This window comes from Sus scrofa, chromosome 16 (genome assembly GCF_054392235.1).
Source record: "Sus scrofa isolate SSC_HxYL_T2T_F1_AM1 chromosome 16, Sscrofa_HxYL_maternal_Yorkshire_Landrace_v2.0, whole genome shotgun sequence".
Lineage (NCBI taxonomy): Eukaryota > Metazoa > Chordata > Mammalia > Artiodactyla > Suidae > Sus > Sus scrofa.
The window spans coordinates 31,437,742-31,452,982 of NC_139398.1; the positions used below are offsets into that span (position 1 = coordinate 31,437,742).

A 15,241-nucleotide genomic window follows, 5' to 3' on the forward strand; every position below is an offset into this window, starting at 1 on the left:
GCTCACATTATAACACAGGTTCATTATTTTCTGCCCTATTTAAAAAGATAGGAAAAAACCTTAGAACATATAATCTGGGAAGGTTCATGTATTTGAAGACTGGTGCCAGGATACAAGAGTAACTTGATTAAGAAAAAATAAGTTTAAACCAACAAATTTATCCACATGTAAACACAGAAAATAGGGAACCACGTGCTCCTTTCCAGCTACCTGTGCAGGTGACAGTGAGCAGGAGGGAGGGGGTGGTGGAAATACTAAAAGTACATGTTTCTACTAATGTAAATAGTGTTTATTACCCTATTCATAAACCTTTAAAGACAGTTGTTAGCACTGGCCACTCAATCAGGTTCTAGCCAGAGCCTGGCAAGAGAATAATTCTAACAGTTAATAAAATACACGGTGAGAACAGGATATGAATTTATGCCTCCTGAGAATTACTGTATTCACAAATGACCATTTCAGCACAGCAGTTTTGGCCACATCTCAGGAAAGAAAGCACATGAAACTAGTTTGAAATAGGAAGAAAGGCAATATGCCACATTCTCGATAACTGACAGACATTGTGTCCTTTCTTGGGAAGGCAGAAGGACCCTGAAAATACAGATTTGCTAAGAGTGCCAGTAAGTAATGTAGAAATGAGAGAGCAAAAAAATTGAGAGAGAAAAAACCTCTTGCAGTTTTAGGCTGTCACATAAAATACATCAACAGGCCCAAAAGAACAATATGGATGAGAAAATGTTCATCATAAGTGAGAAAAATCACACACTCTTTCCTTTCCTTTCGAGAGTCCCTGGAGGTGAAATGGATGTCAAGTACCACAAGCTTTTATCACAGTGCATTTAATTCTGGACAGATTCTGTCAGGCATAATCCCGAAGAACTCATAAAATCCAGGGCTATTTACTAAAAAGGTGAAAATAGCAAATGTTTCTGATAATCCTAGCAATCAGGATTAAAAAATACAGAATTGCTACTACCTTATATCTTGGAAAACTAAAAGCAGTGCACCTGACAAGCACGGCCTAGCCCCCAAAGTGAGCTCTTGCTCAGTCAACTGGTGACATAGACTGAATTCCACTGTCAGCTCAACACTGTGCCACAAAAACTAGAGAAGCAATTACATGCATTCTACATGGTCTTCATCCTTAAAGAGCTGGATGCACGTACACTAATGCATGTAAAACAATTTGGTAGCAAAGCAAGATCTAATAATTAAGTCTCAAAAGAAGCAGTGCAGAATAAGGAGGGTGACATTTCAAAGGAAGCTGATTAAGGCCTGGGGGTCAGGACAAGTCTGACTGAAATAAAGAGAACAAAAATAGTAGCTAAAACCAATTAAACATTTATTGGCTAGCAAGCCCCATTCTGAGCATATCTGTATTAATACATTTCAACTTCACAATAACACCTTAGGGATACAGTTATTCTGCATATGAAGAAACTGAAACGCATAAATGTTAAGAACTGAATCACAGTTTTACTTTTGTCATAACTCATTTGAGTGAGTCTGTTTCGGAATCTCTTCAATTCTATTCGTCTATTTGTCTATACTTGTGCCAGTATCACACTGTTGTAATTATTATTAACTTTGTTCAAATTTACATACCTAAAAATCATCAAAGCCTGGATTCAAAAATAAAGATAGCTGAGTTCTAGAATATCCTCTCTGAATTATCTGTTATTTAGCATTTGAGGAAAGGGAGAATTTGAAAAGAAAAAGGAATAAAGAGAGAAGGCCTTATGAACAGAGCATACTTTTCTAGGATCAATCTGCCTGCCTCCTTTCACTTCTACAGTCATTGCTTGTAACTTTTAGCCAGATTCTTTCTACTCTGGCCATCTGAGAAATACAAAATCATCTATAAGTCTTACCAGCAATTTTAGTTTTCAGAATTTTTCCTCGAGTTCCCATGGTGGTTTAGTGGTAACAAATCCAACTAGTATCCACAAGGATGCGAGTTTGCTCCCTGGCCCCACTAAGTGGATTAAGGATCCAGCGTTGCTGCGAGCTGTGGTAAAGGCTGCAGACGGCTCTGATATGTGCCTGTGGTGTAGGTAGGCAGCTGTAGCTATAATTCAACCCCTAGCCTGGGAACTTCCCTATGTCGAAGTGTGGCCCTAAAAAGCAAAAACAAATAAATAAATTAATTAAATAATATATATATATATATATTTCTTCATCACTAGTAAGCACAAAATCAGATTTAAAAAACTCTTCCTGTGTTCTTTGTTTTTACTTACATCTTGAAGGAAAAGACCAAGACATTTTAAGACCCTCTGAGTCCACAAAAGGAAAACTTTGCCACTCACACACACAAAAAAAAGAGTCCTTAAAGCTTTTCTAAGAGAGTTGAACCTTTGGGACTGAGATGCAATTGATAAACTGGCAAGAAAGTGGTTTACAACGCTGGGGCTAGAGGAATAGACTTGCAGTTTCTCATGTTACCTTTCACAGTCAGGATCTCTGTTGCTTGCAGCTATATCCTGAACGAGCATTAAGGTCTGCAGAAGAGTGTAGATCTGAGTATGTAAAGGAAGATTCCAGGAGGAGAACCATAGTGAGAAAGAAAAATAAGGAAAAGAAGGTCCCATGCCTTTTCCTCTTGCAGCCATCAAATCCTGACACTTGGCAGTCTTAACCTGGACAACATACTGGATGAGGCAGAAAGCTACCTACCTACGAGCAGTGGGCTAGGACTGGGAAGGGTTATTGATGTAGGTTCATACTGTGGAGTCCCAGAAAGAATCAGGAACTAGATGCATCAAGTATCACTAAACATGGGAAAATACTGGTAAAGGATTCTAAAAAAAGTTGTTCTACCATGCAGAGCCAGGAAACTGTCTCTACCCCAACCCAGCATAAACCTGAATATTGATTCTTATAAACAGATTGAAATTGAAGTGCTACAGGCTCAGAGACATCAGGCACAGCTGAAGGCAGCAGTTCCATACTATAAACAGTAGCTAAAGTAAGTCTACTACTGCCAAGTTCTTGCTCATAATGCTAAAATCTAGGTTATATCACTAGGGCTAGAGATTAGAGAGTTCTCCTTTGGGGCAACAAACCACTCCAAAGGAAAGGTCCAGCTAAGGTCCTCATACTGCTAAGGGTCAAAGAAAAAGCTACTGAAAAAATGGTCAGGACCTTGCCTGATCATTCTGCAATAAAGTATATTTTGACAAGCCCACTCTACATCTGCCAAACTTTTTATTAGAGTATTTCAGTAAAGTATGAATGGACAGCCAAATATCTTACAGCACAGAAAAAAAGCTTATATGAACAACAAAAATGAACTTGGAAAAAAAGGGAAACGAAGAGGGCAGCACAGAGATTTGAAGACAGAAAAAGGTGAAAGTGAATAGATAAAGGATAGAAGGAAAAGCTCCAACATACACCCAAAAGGAGTTGCAGAAATACAAAGAATAGAGAATGAAGAAGAGACAGCACATGGGCAGCACCAAGAGAGTTTGTAACTACAAATTCCAGGCTCCGTGCCATACCTACTGTACTAGAATCCCCATTGTTGGAACCAAAGCATCCACATGGTTCTACAGCTTTATAGCTGGTTCTGGGGAACAATAAGGATTAAAAATTACTGCTTAGGGAGTTCCTGTTGTGGCTCAGTGGTAATGACCCTGACTAAGATTCATGAGGACGTAGGTTCAATCCCTGGCCTCACTCAGTGGGTTAAGGATCTAGCGTTACCGTGAAGTGTGGTATAGGTCACAGACATGGCTCAGATCCTGTGTTGCCGTGCCAACAGGTGAAGCTCCAATCTGATCCCTTGCCTAGGAACTTCCATATGCCATGGATGAGGCCATTAAAAGAAAAAAGAAAAAAGAAAAAAATTACTGCTTAAAACTATGTCATTAATTCCCCGCTGGACCTTCTGAGAGAGAATGAGCACTGAACTAGGAGTTAAGAATCTCAGAAGGAAGAAAAAAAAAGAATCTCAGAATGAAATCCCACTCTCAACCACACACTGGCCACATGGCCTTAGAGGTCCCCGTTAATCCTCTGAGCTTTAGTTTCCTCACCCGTGAAGTTCAGGAAACAATACTCCTCATGTCTCACAAGTTTAGGATGAACAAACATCCACTCACGATGCCATGGGCACTGGATTAAATGCGTAATGTACAATCTCCTTGGAATTTCACAACAGCTCTTTGAGACAGTGCCATTATCAGTCTTATTTTAAAAATGAAGACATGGATACATAATGCTTTCATTTTTCTTTTTTTTTTTTAGAGCCACACCTGCAGCATATGGAAGTTCCCAGGCTAGGGGTCGACTCAGAGCTACAGCTGCCAGCCTACACCACAGTGAGGCCAGGGATCAAACCCGCATCCTCATGGATACTAGCCAGGTTCATTATCACTGAGCCACAAAGAGAACTCAAACATAATGCTTTAACTAGCTTTCATTTGTGGGAATTCTCATTGTTTAGCAGGTTACAAACTGGACTAGAATCCATAAGGATGTGGGTTCATCTCTGGCCTCACTCAGTGGGTTAAGGATCCAGCATTGCCATGAGCTGTGTGAGCTGTGGAGCTGCTCGTAGAGACAGCTTGTATCCCTCATGGCCGTGACGGTCGTGTAGGCTGGCAACTGCAGCTCCAATTTGACCCCTAGCCTGGGAACTTCCTTATGGAGCAGGTACTGCTCTAAAAAGCAAAAATAAATAAATAAATAAATAAATAAATATTTCATTTGAAAGTTACTGATATTAAATTACCTGAACTACTCTGTCTAGCAGTTCACTTGTACATATGTGTATCTATACCAAGTGAGAAATTCAAATATCTTAATACTTTCCTCCATACTAAAAATTAGGCTAATCTAATAAAATTTAGCACAGTAACCTCAAGTTTTCTAAGGAAAATTAAGATTAGCCTAAAGAAATACGTCTGTAAAAAAACATAAACCCCTCCCCCAAAAAACTGAAAACATGCCCCCACATCACTTTAACACCAATTAGTCAAGGGAGTGCTAATAAAAACGTGGGACCCCATGTGTAAAATGCCCTTTGAGGACTGTTCTAAAGGAAAAATAGCCTGAACACTTATGGAAATGTTTGCCCGGTTTAGTAATAAATGTCTGCAACACTGGAGTGTTTGCCAGCATAAGTCTCCTCACACAATGGCTGCGTGAGCAGTTTTTTAACTGACTTAACAATCAAACTGGCACTAGGGAAAAGCAATAAACATAAACTGAATTCTCAATAATATGTTTTCAGGCAAAGTGCTACATGACTACTTGCAGATTTGATTGCTATGATTCATAAATTCCAAAGGTCTCATGTTTCTCTGTATCACAATGTAGTTGGGTTTCACTAGTCCCTGTGGAGAAGTAAAGAATTAATTGCTTAGGAACAAAGCCATCAGCTTGATCCCAATGAAAAAGAGAGACAAGTTGGCATCTAAGCAGAACAGGTAAGAAAGAGCTGGACGCAAGCCTGCTATCTATGTGAAGAAATATGCCTTTATCAATAGGTTTCTGCAGCAGAGCATGAATAACAGAATATGCAAACAGAATTGCAAAACAGAACATGCATATGATATGACTGGTCACATTTTAACTTAATGCAGGACTTTTAAAGCCAATTACTTCCAAAAGACTCATGGGTATAACAATACTTTTGGTCAATGCCAGGGTAAAATGAGTCATAAAAAGCACAAATTTCAATGCCAGCAAATGCCATTGTTTCTGAAGCTCATCTCCTCCTCCCCCGCAAAAAAAAAAAGGTTTAGGTGAGATTTCTTTGAGCTTTCTGTGGCCTAATGAAAAGGTCAAGTTAATACGATTATCTGAGCCTCACTCTAGATAACGGTCAAAGAAAAACTAAAAAGCCTTCAAAGTGAGGAAAAATGTTAAGAAGGGGCATTACACATGAGTTGGCCCATGGCTCCCAAATCTGAAGTGTTCACGGAGCAAGAGAAGCAGTTGTTCAAAGACCAATTGAACATTTGGATGCTGAAGTATGATGTGTTTTACCATGCACATGACCAGTAATGACAGCTACAGAAGTCATCAGAAAACTTGACTCTAGAACATTTGAGTGTGAGGAAAGTAAATAAATGGAGGAATATTAAAATCATTAAAATTTTTGACTTGACCCTGAATCCTAAAGTAACTCTAGAGAAACAGATAATAAAGAAATTAATTAATTCATTCATTCATTAAAAGCCTTTACTAAATACCACATTAGTCTGAGTCAAACAAAATCCAAATAAAGGATTAATAAGTGACAGTGTCCATGTTCTGGGTATATACTCTGTACCAAGCTCTTTATGAGCATTAGCTCATTTAATTTAATCCTCTCCAGCAACATTATTAACCCCATATTACAGAGGCACATATTTAGGCTAGGAGAGATCAAGTAACTAAACTGCCAAGGTCATAAAGCTTATAAGGAAGGAATTAGAATACAGGTCAGTCTGACTCCAACTTGGTCATTTAATGACCCCTGCAAGATGTTTTAATTTATTTTATTTTGCAAAAACATTTTTTCAAAGACCAACCATCAGTCTAAAAACTTCCAAATAAGATTCAAATAGCCTCCTAACTGAATGAAACAGAAATTCAGTCAACAACATAAGAATAAAATTCAACCAGAGACAACATGGGATCATAATCAACAACAAGCATGTTCAATTAGAACCTCTCGCAGAGCTAGAAACCAAACCCTACAGTCTATGCTATTTCTGGACAGTTCTAATCACTAAGTTTTCAATACTGAGTCGAAACCCTCCTCCTTTTTAACATCCATCCTTAAGTCCCATTTTACCTTCTGTTATTAAGCATAGAAATAGGCTGAATCCCTCCTCTACATTCTTAGAGGCGGCTAGGATGTCACTTCTCTATCTTCTCTTACCTAGATAAAACAGCAGTCAGTTTCTTCAACCATTCCTCACATCAGAGTTTTTGTGAACCATGACCTTCCTGTTTTTATCGAGACTCATTTCTCTTTAAGAATATCCTTCTCCAAGTATGATACCAAATCTGAATAGATACTTCTGAAATGGTCTAACCACTAGAGTGTATAGTGGAACTATTAGGGATCAATTTTGCTATGGACATTATAATTCCAAGCAGAAATCATCTTAGCTTTTTTGGCTGGCATGTAACACAATTGGTTCATTCTTATTGAGCTCTGTGTCTGTTATGCACACACCCTCATTCTAGGCAAGTTAATTCGAGGTCCTAAATATAAGATTCTCTATTTATCTCAGTGCAGTTTTTTTCCTTATAAAACTTAATTAAACCCTAAACTCTCAAGATTGGTTTGTGTTACTTCCAAGCCAAAGTTGGATGCAGATGTTAGACCCTACAGAGTTGTTTTTTCTCCTTCTGCTACTTTGACAATCGATGTTCCAGATGGCGGCTGCTCTGTCAACCTAGGTCCCAGAGTGAGGACAATTGTGTTGCATAACAAAGCCCTCTGTTAACCTATGGTGGACAAGTAATGGGAACAATAAATACTCTTTTGTTGTTTTAAGCCATTTGGGTTTTGGCATAGCTTATTTCTACAATCTGGTCTTCCCTGGTGAATAAAAGACATCAAGTTTTGTAAAGCGGCAGCTGACTCCATAGGTACCAGATACTGGTTTCAGCAGACCATCTCTTTTACATAATTTGAAAAGCTAAAATACAAAGACTTCGTCCTTCACTCAGCGTTATTAGGAAAAACTTCAGAACTATTGCCCTATCTGTAAAGTTTGCCACCACCATGTCTATATGTACACACACTCCTTATTCTCAGGTTCTTTTTTCCCTTCAAAAACAGAACGCTATTTTTGAAGGGAAAAAAGAACAGGGAACCAGTTTTAAACAAGAGAACTGGTTTTAAAGTCCAAAGATTCTTCCACTCTTGGACTGGTATGGTGACTCCCAAGATGGATGCATGCAGTTCTTGTCCAAAGGACCACAATTATAGCATCATGCGGACATCCAAATATTCAGCTTAATTGCATGTGTGATATTCTTTTGTTTTCAAAACACCATCACCACACAAAAGAACCCTGTGTTGTCTTCTCTGGTGGGTGGTTAGGGCAGGATTACATTATTGAAAAAGGGAGGCAAATATTCAAATAAAAATTACAGATGGACTTTCTAATATGTGGCAGGAGGAATCCGACCTTTAACCAAACAGCTAGTCTGGGAAGACACTGGAAATTTAATAACTTTCAGAAGTCACAAGACAGTGTCCAGTGCCTAATTCCTGCTGCCATCACCACCATGCCCAAGAGAAAGGCCGAAGGGGATGCTAAAGGAGGCAAAGCCAAGGTGAAGGCCGAACCACAGAGAAGATCTGCAAGGTTATCTGCTAAACCTGCTCTTTCAAAGACAGAGCCCAAGCCCAAAAAGATCCCTGAAAAGAAGTGAGAGAAAGTACCCAAAGGGAAAAAAAAGGAAAACTGATACTGGCAAGGATGGGAATAACCCTGCAGAAAATGGAGATGTCAAAACGGAGCAGGCAGTGGAAGCTGAAGATGCTAGAGATGCAAACTGAAGTGTGTGCATTTTTGATAACTGTGTACTTCTGGTGACTATACAGTTTGAAGTACTATTTTTATCAAGTTTTATAAAAATGAAGAATTTTGTTTTACTTTTTTTTTTTTTTTCTGTCTTTTGTCTTTTTGTTGTTGTTGTTGTTGTTGTTGCTATTTCTTCGGCCGCTCCCCCGGCATGTGGAGGTTCCCAGGCTAGGGGTTGAATCGGAGCTGTAGCCACCGGCCTACTCCAGAGCCACAGCAACACGGGATCCGAGCCGCGTCTGCAACCTACACCACAGCTCACGGCAACGCTGGATCCTTAACCCACTGAGCAAGGGCAGGGACCAAACCCGCAACCTCATGGTTCCTAGTCGGATTCGTTAACCACTGCGCCACAACGGGAACTCCCTGTTTTACTTTTTTTTTAAAGCATGTTGTCAGCACACAGAACATTTCATTGTTGGCTTTGGAGAAAGGCACATGTTGCTAACTGAATGTCTCTGAAGCTGGACTGATATAGGGAAAAAACAAAACAAAACCACATTTCCCATCTAGTTTTGAGAGATTTCCTCTTGGTTCCCAGGAAGGAGGGATTCCTTGATGTTGGCACATATTAGCCACCTTTGCAAAAACACCTTGCAGTGTGAAAAAGCTAAATTTAGTTTTTATGTTTGCTTGTCCCTCTCCACTTTGAGCATGGACTTGACTCCCTTTAACCCAGAGACCTGTTGGGTCTCTGGTAACCAAAAAAATGGTTACCAGAATGTCAAGCAATCTGGACCTTCCAGTGTCACCACTGAGATGGCATCTCTCAAAAAGACCAGTGGTTCCTTTTTTAGATTGTGGATCTTCAGATTGATAATTCTGCCATTTTCATTTTCATTCCCTGAAAGTCAAGGTTAGCTCGTGAAAAGTTGTTAAACAACAAGCTAACCCTAACCCTAAATGTGAAATGTCAACCCATACTCTTTTTTTTTTTTTTTTTTTTTGTCTTTTGTCTTTTTGTTGTTGTTGCTATTTCTTGGGCCGCTCCCACGGCATATGGAGGTTCCCAGGCTAGGGGTTGAATCCGAGCTGTAGCCACCGGCCTACGCCAGAGCCACAGGAACGCGGGATCAGAGCCGCGTCTGCAACCTACACCTCACAGCAACGCCAGATCCTTAACCCACTGAGCAAGGGCAGGGACCGAACCCGCAACCTCATGGTTCCTAGTCAGATTCGTTAACCACTGCGCCACGACGGGAACTCCCTCAACCCTCACTCTTAAATTCTTCCTGTTCGGAGCACCACATGAGGACTTCATTGGGTTTTACAATGGCTTTCTGATTTCTGGCAGTCCATTGAAAAAGGGAGTCTGAAAGTTACTGTATACTGTTAATGACTATCTGCCCATGTCCTGCCTGAAATACCATGATTGTTTATGAAAACTTTATTATTTTAATAAAACTGGATATGGTTTGGCTTAGAAAAAAAATTGTATGGAACCCCAAAACACCCCAAATAGCCCAAGCAATCTTGATAAAGAAGAACAAAGCTGGAAGCATCACACTTCCTGATTTCAAACTACACTACAAAGTTATAGTGACCAAAACAATATGGTACTGGCATAAAAACAGACATATCGATCAATGGAACAGAATAGAGAGCCCAGAAATAAACTCATGCATATATAAGCAATTAATTTATGACAAAGGAACTAAAACTATACAATGGAGAAAAGACAGTCTTTTTAATAAATACTCTTGGGAAAACTGGACAGCCAGCAAACAAATGAAACTGGACTACTATCTTGCAGCACAGCAAAAATCAACTCAAAATGGATTAAAGACTTGAATGTAAGACATGAAACATAAAATGCCTAAGAGAAAACATAGGGGGTAAGCTCCTTGTCATTGGTCTTGGCAATGATTTTTTGGATTTGACACCAAATGCACAGAGAACAAGAACAAAGCAAAAATAAGAAAGTGAGACTACTAAGCTTCTGCAAAGTAAAAAAAAAAAAAAAAATCAACGAAATGAAAATTCAACCTATGAAATGGGAGAAAATATCTGCAAATCATATATGTGATTAGGGCTTACTATCCAAAATATATAAAGAACTCATATAACAATATAAAAAAATCCACTTAAAAATGGGTATAGACATTTTTCCAAAAGAAAATATACATATGGTACATGAAAGGTGTTCAACATCACTATTTATCAAGGAAATTCAAGTCAAAATTATAATGAGATATCACTCACACCTTTTAGGATGGTTATTATCAAAAAGACAATAGATGACAAGTGCTGGCAGGGACATGGAGAAAAGGAAACTCCTGTGTACTCTTGGAAAGACTGTAAATTTGTACAGCCACTAGGGAAAACAGTATGAAGGTTCCTCAAAAAATTAAAAGTAGAACTACTATATGACCCAGCAATCCTTCTTCTAGGTATATATCCAGAAATGAAAACAGGATCTCAAAGAGATATCTGCACTCTTACATTTATTGCAGCATTATTCACAATAGCTGAGATATGGAAACAACCTAAGTGTCTGTCCATCAATGGATAAATAGGTAAAGAATATGTTTTATATATATATATATATATATATATATATATATATATATATATATATAGTATTGCACTGTGTGTGTGTGTGTGTGTGCGCGTGCACGCGCGCGTGTGTATACAATTCACCCATGAGGAAGAAGGAAATCCTGCGATTAGTGACAACATAGATGGACCCTGAGGGCATTATGCTAAGTGAAATAAGCCAGACAGAGAAAGACAAATACAGCATGGTATCACTTATTTATGAAATCTTTAAAAAAGCTAAGTCAAACTCATAGAAAATCAGTTGCCAGGGCCTTGGAGTGGGTGAAATAAGAGAGGTTGATAAAAGGTACAAACTTCTAGCTATAAAATGAATAAAGTCTGGGAATTCAGTGTAAGACATGGTGACTAGAGTTGATAACACTGCACTGTACAATTAAAATTTGCTAAGAGTAAAATTTAAATGTTCACCAAAAAATAAAATATCAACATGTGAGGTGGTGGATGTGTAATTAACTCAATGGTAGGAATTTTTTCACAATGTTATGTATATCAAATCATGACTATATACACTTCAAATATTTTATAATTTTATGTCAATTATACCTCAGTAAAGCTGAAATAAAAAATAAAAGTCAAAACACAAAAATCCAAACTTTTAAAACAATTAGTTTAATATTTACTCCGCCAAAAAGTACTTGCATACTGACCCCCTCCAAAGAATTCTGAATACTTTTATGTGTTAAGAACAGATTACTAAAGTAAAAGGAAAATAACAAGAAGCAACTTGGCAAAGTTACTAGCTCAGGATCAAACTGCCCAGGTTCCTTTCTAGTTTACACCAATGATTCTTACTTAATGTTTTATGAGATGAAGATTTACTAAGAAATGTGATAGACACTATGAACCAGGAAAATATACACATATATACAAACTTTTATAAGAATTTTACAGAAAATAGTAAGAGTTGCATGCAGTATTAAAATAAATAAAAACCAAATGAGACCTAGAATTTTATTATTAGTTGGATAGAAATTTTCAGCTTAGGAGTTCCCGTCGTGGCGTAGTGGTTAACGAATCCGACTAGGAACCATAAGGTTGTGGCTACAGCTCCGATTAGACCCCTAGCCTGGGAACCTCCATATGCCGTGGAAGCGACCCAAAGAAATAGCAAAAAAAAGACAAAAAAAGAAAGAAATTTTCAGCTTAAAATAGGGGCATCTCATAGGGACAATTTAATAAAATGGCAAGTAGAATCCTAAGAAAGGCCATAAAATCAACAAATCATGTGTGTAAAATACTGCACACATAATTTTTTTTAATAGAAAAAAATCCTTCCTAGCTGGAATCAATAGATAATTATCTCTTAGGTATCGATGGCATATTAGGGACATATAATGTATAACTCTTGTTCATTCCTCTACCAACAGGGATTGCTAACTGTTCCCCCAATATCTATTCTTCCCTTTGTGAAGAATCACTGATATCTGCCTGGTCTTAAAGCACTTAGAATAAGGACTATGTTTCCCAGCCTTACTTGAAGCGAAGCTCTGACCAACCAGATATAAGCATAAGTAAACTGCTACTTTTGAGAGGTGCCCTTAAAGAAGGAAGCTTTCCCTTCCTTGCCCTACTTCCTTCCCACTGCTACAAAGTGGGACACTATGGATGTGGCTCCTGCATTCATCCTGGACTAGGTGATAACCATGAAAATGAAAGATTCACTTGGAAGACCAGCAAAATAGAAGGAGGCCATGTCTCAAACATCATGGAGCATTGTGTCAGCCCTGAAGCCTTACATCCAATTGATACATGAGAGAGAAAGAAACTTCCTTCTTGCTTAAGCAACTATTAGTTTGGGTATTTACTCACTCATAGCACAAGATAATCTTCCTCAAAGAGCTGATAGTGCCACTGAGTATGAAAATTAGGCTATGTGAAACAGTGAGTAAAAGAATACACTCAACCGGTGCAAAATTAAAAGCCATCTGAGTTCTAGTTGGACGATTAGAACTAGATGTATTCAATTGGGAATACAGCTTTCACATGGGATGTATTCTCCCATAGGACCACTGCCTTCATGTTCTCCCCTCCTTCCAATCCCAGGAGAAGCAAGATGCTTCCTTCAGCCCCTCCCCTGTGTTGCCTACATAGAAAAGGCAAAATCCATGTAGTTGGGGGTAGCCAGTGAACAAGCTAAAGACAAAGTCTGAGACCCAGAGAGCAGGACAGTATCATCAACCAGCATCAGTGAAAACAGACCAGGGGTGTCTCCAGATATAAAGAAAGTTTGCCTGCTGAGAAACACTTAATTCTAGGTGTTTAAATTAAGAATTGTCTTTCTATAGTAAATATCAGTTAGTTTCAACTTTATATTTTTGGACTAAACTTCTTAAGCTATCTGCACTATTTTCAAAAACTAAATGGAAATATGCTATAAGAAAAAAACAATGCACAAATTAACTAAAAGAGTAAATTTCTTTGCTTTTAACTGTACTGATATCGATTCAACATGCTAATTCTAGTTATACTAACCAGACCCTCTGACTAACAGTTACATATGCTTTATTTATTCAATAGGAAAATGACTTCTTTATAATAAATGCATTCTGGTTTGTATTTCTGTTTAGGTTTTGAGTTTTTAGGAAAATTATTTTATTTATTTATTTTTTTTTTTGTCTTTTTGCCATTTCTTGGGCCGCTCCTGCAGCATATGGAGGTTCCCAGGCTAGGGGTCTAATCGGAGCTGTAGCCGCCGGCCTACGCCAGAGCCACAGGAACGCGGGATCAGAGCCGCGTCTGCAACCTACACCACAGCTCACGGCAACGCCGGATCGCTAACCCACTGAGCAAGGGCAGGGACCGAACCTGCAACCTCATGGTTCCTAGTCGGATTCGTTAACCACTGCGCCATGACGGGAACTCCAGGAAAATTATTTTAAAAGCAAGGGAAAAGAGCTTTAATCAATTAAAAGAAACCTAAGGGATGCAGCAACCAAATGCAATGTGTAGGCTTTGACGCTTGATTCAACTATTGATTTAACTGTTAATTGAGGCAATACAAGAAATGTGTATATTGACTGGGTGTTAAATGATCAAAGGAATATCATTAATTTTGTTAGACTGATAGCATTGTAACTATAAGGAAAAAAAATCTTTAAAAAATAATGAACTATTTACCTATGAATTTATATGATGTCTAGGGATTTGCTTTAGACTACTCTAGCCAAAATAAAATGGGAATAGGGAGGATGGGTAAACCAAGATTATCAAAATACTGATAATTATTGAAGTTGGATAATGTATACATGGAGCCCATTACACTATTCTCACTAATTCTATGTTTTCAGTGTTTGAAATTTCCCTAATAAGAAAAATAGCTTTAAAATATGCTTTTTGGAGTTCCCATCGTGGCGCAGCAAAAATGAATCCAACTAGGAATCATCAGGTTGCAGGTTCGATCCCTGGCCTCAATGGTTAAGGATCCAGCATTGCCATGAGCTTTGGCATAGGGCACAGACGCGGCTCAGATCTGGCATTGCTGTGGCACTGGTGTGGGCTGGCAGCTGTAGCTCCAATTAGACCCCTAGCCTAGGAACCTCCATATGCCGCAGGTGCAGTCCTAAAAAGCAAAAAAAATTAAAAATAAAATATGTTTTAATCATAACATTCATGGGAAAATGATTTAAAAAGAGACTCTTGTGAAAAATATTCGAAACTGCTCTCTAGATCATTTGGAGTGAGAATGTAAATCAGGAAATCGAAGAAGAGAGATGTGGAATGGTAAGAGATTTCATCAAGGAAGTGAAACTGGAAACCAGAACTTAAGAAATTATAACTTAAAACAAGATATATATGATTAAGAATAAGATAAGGAGGATTTTGATTAGGAGAGAAATTTACTTTTTTTTTACTTAGAAGAGTGTATTCTCTATTTCTATCATAGCAAAAGAGAAATCTCTTTTTAGAAATCCAAAATGTTGATTAAGAGAGATTTTGTCTAATGAAGATAGGAATAATATCAACCCCAAGATCATTGTGTAGGAAACCAAAATAGTTCATTTTTGTGGAAAATTAATAATAAAAGTATCAATAATATTAACAATAATAAAGCAACGAGCAGCAATTGAGTGTTTACGACTTGCCAGGTACTATGCGAAGCACTTTATGAACATTTCTCATTTACGCCTCAGAGCAGTCTTCGGAAG

The 15,241-nt window shown here is 38.2% G+C and overlaps 1 long non-coding RNA gene and 1 pseudogene across 8 annotated transcripts in view; one reads left to right on the plus strand and one right to left on the minus strand.

Annotated features, from left to right (window-relative positions):
- The window catches only part of LOC102162488 (uncharacterized), a 503,988-nt gene that overhangs the window by 474,186 nt on the left and 14,561 nt on the right, over window positions 1–15,241 (minus strand). The window lies entirely within an intron of this gene.
- On the plus strand, window positions 8,239–8,541 carry LOC110257332 (non-histone chromosomal protein HMG-17 pseudogene; annotated as a pseudogene).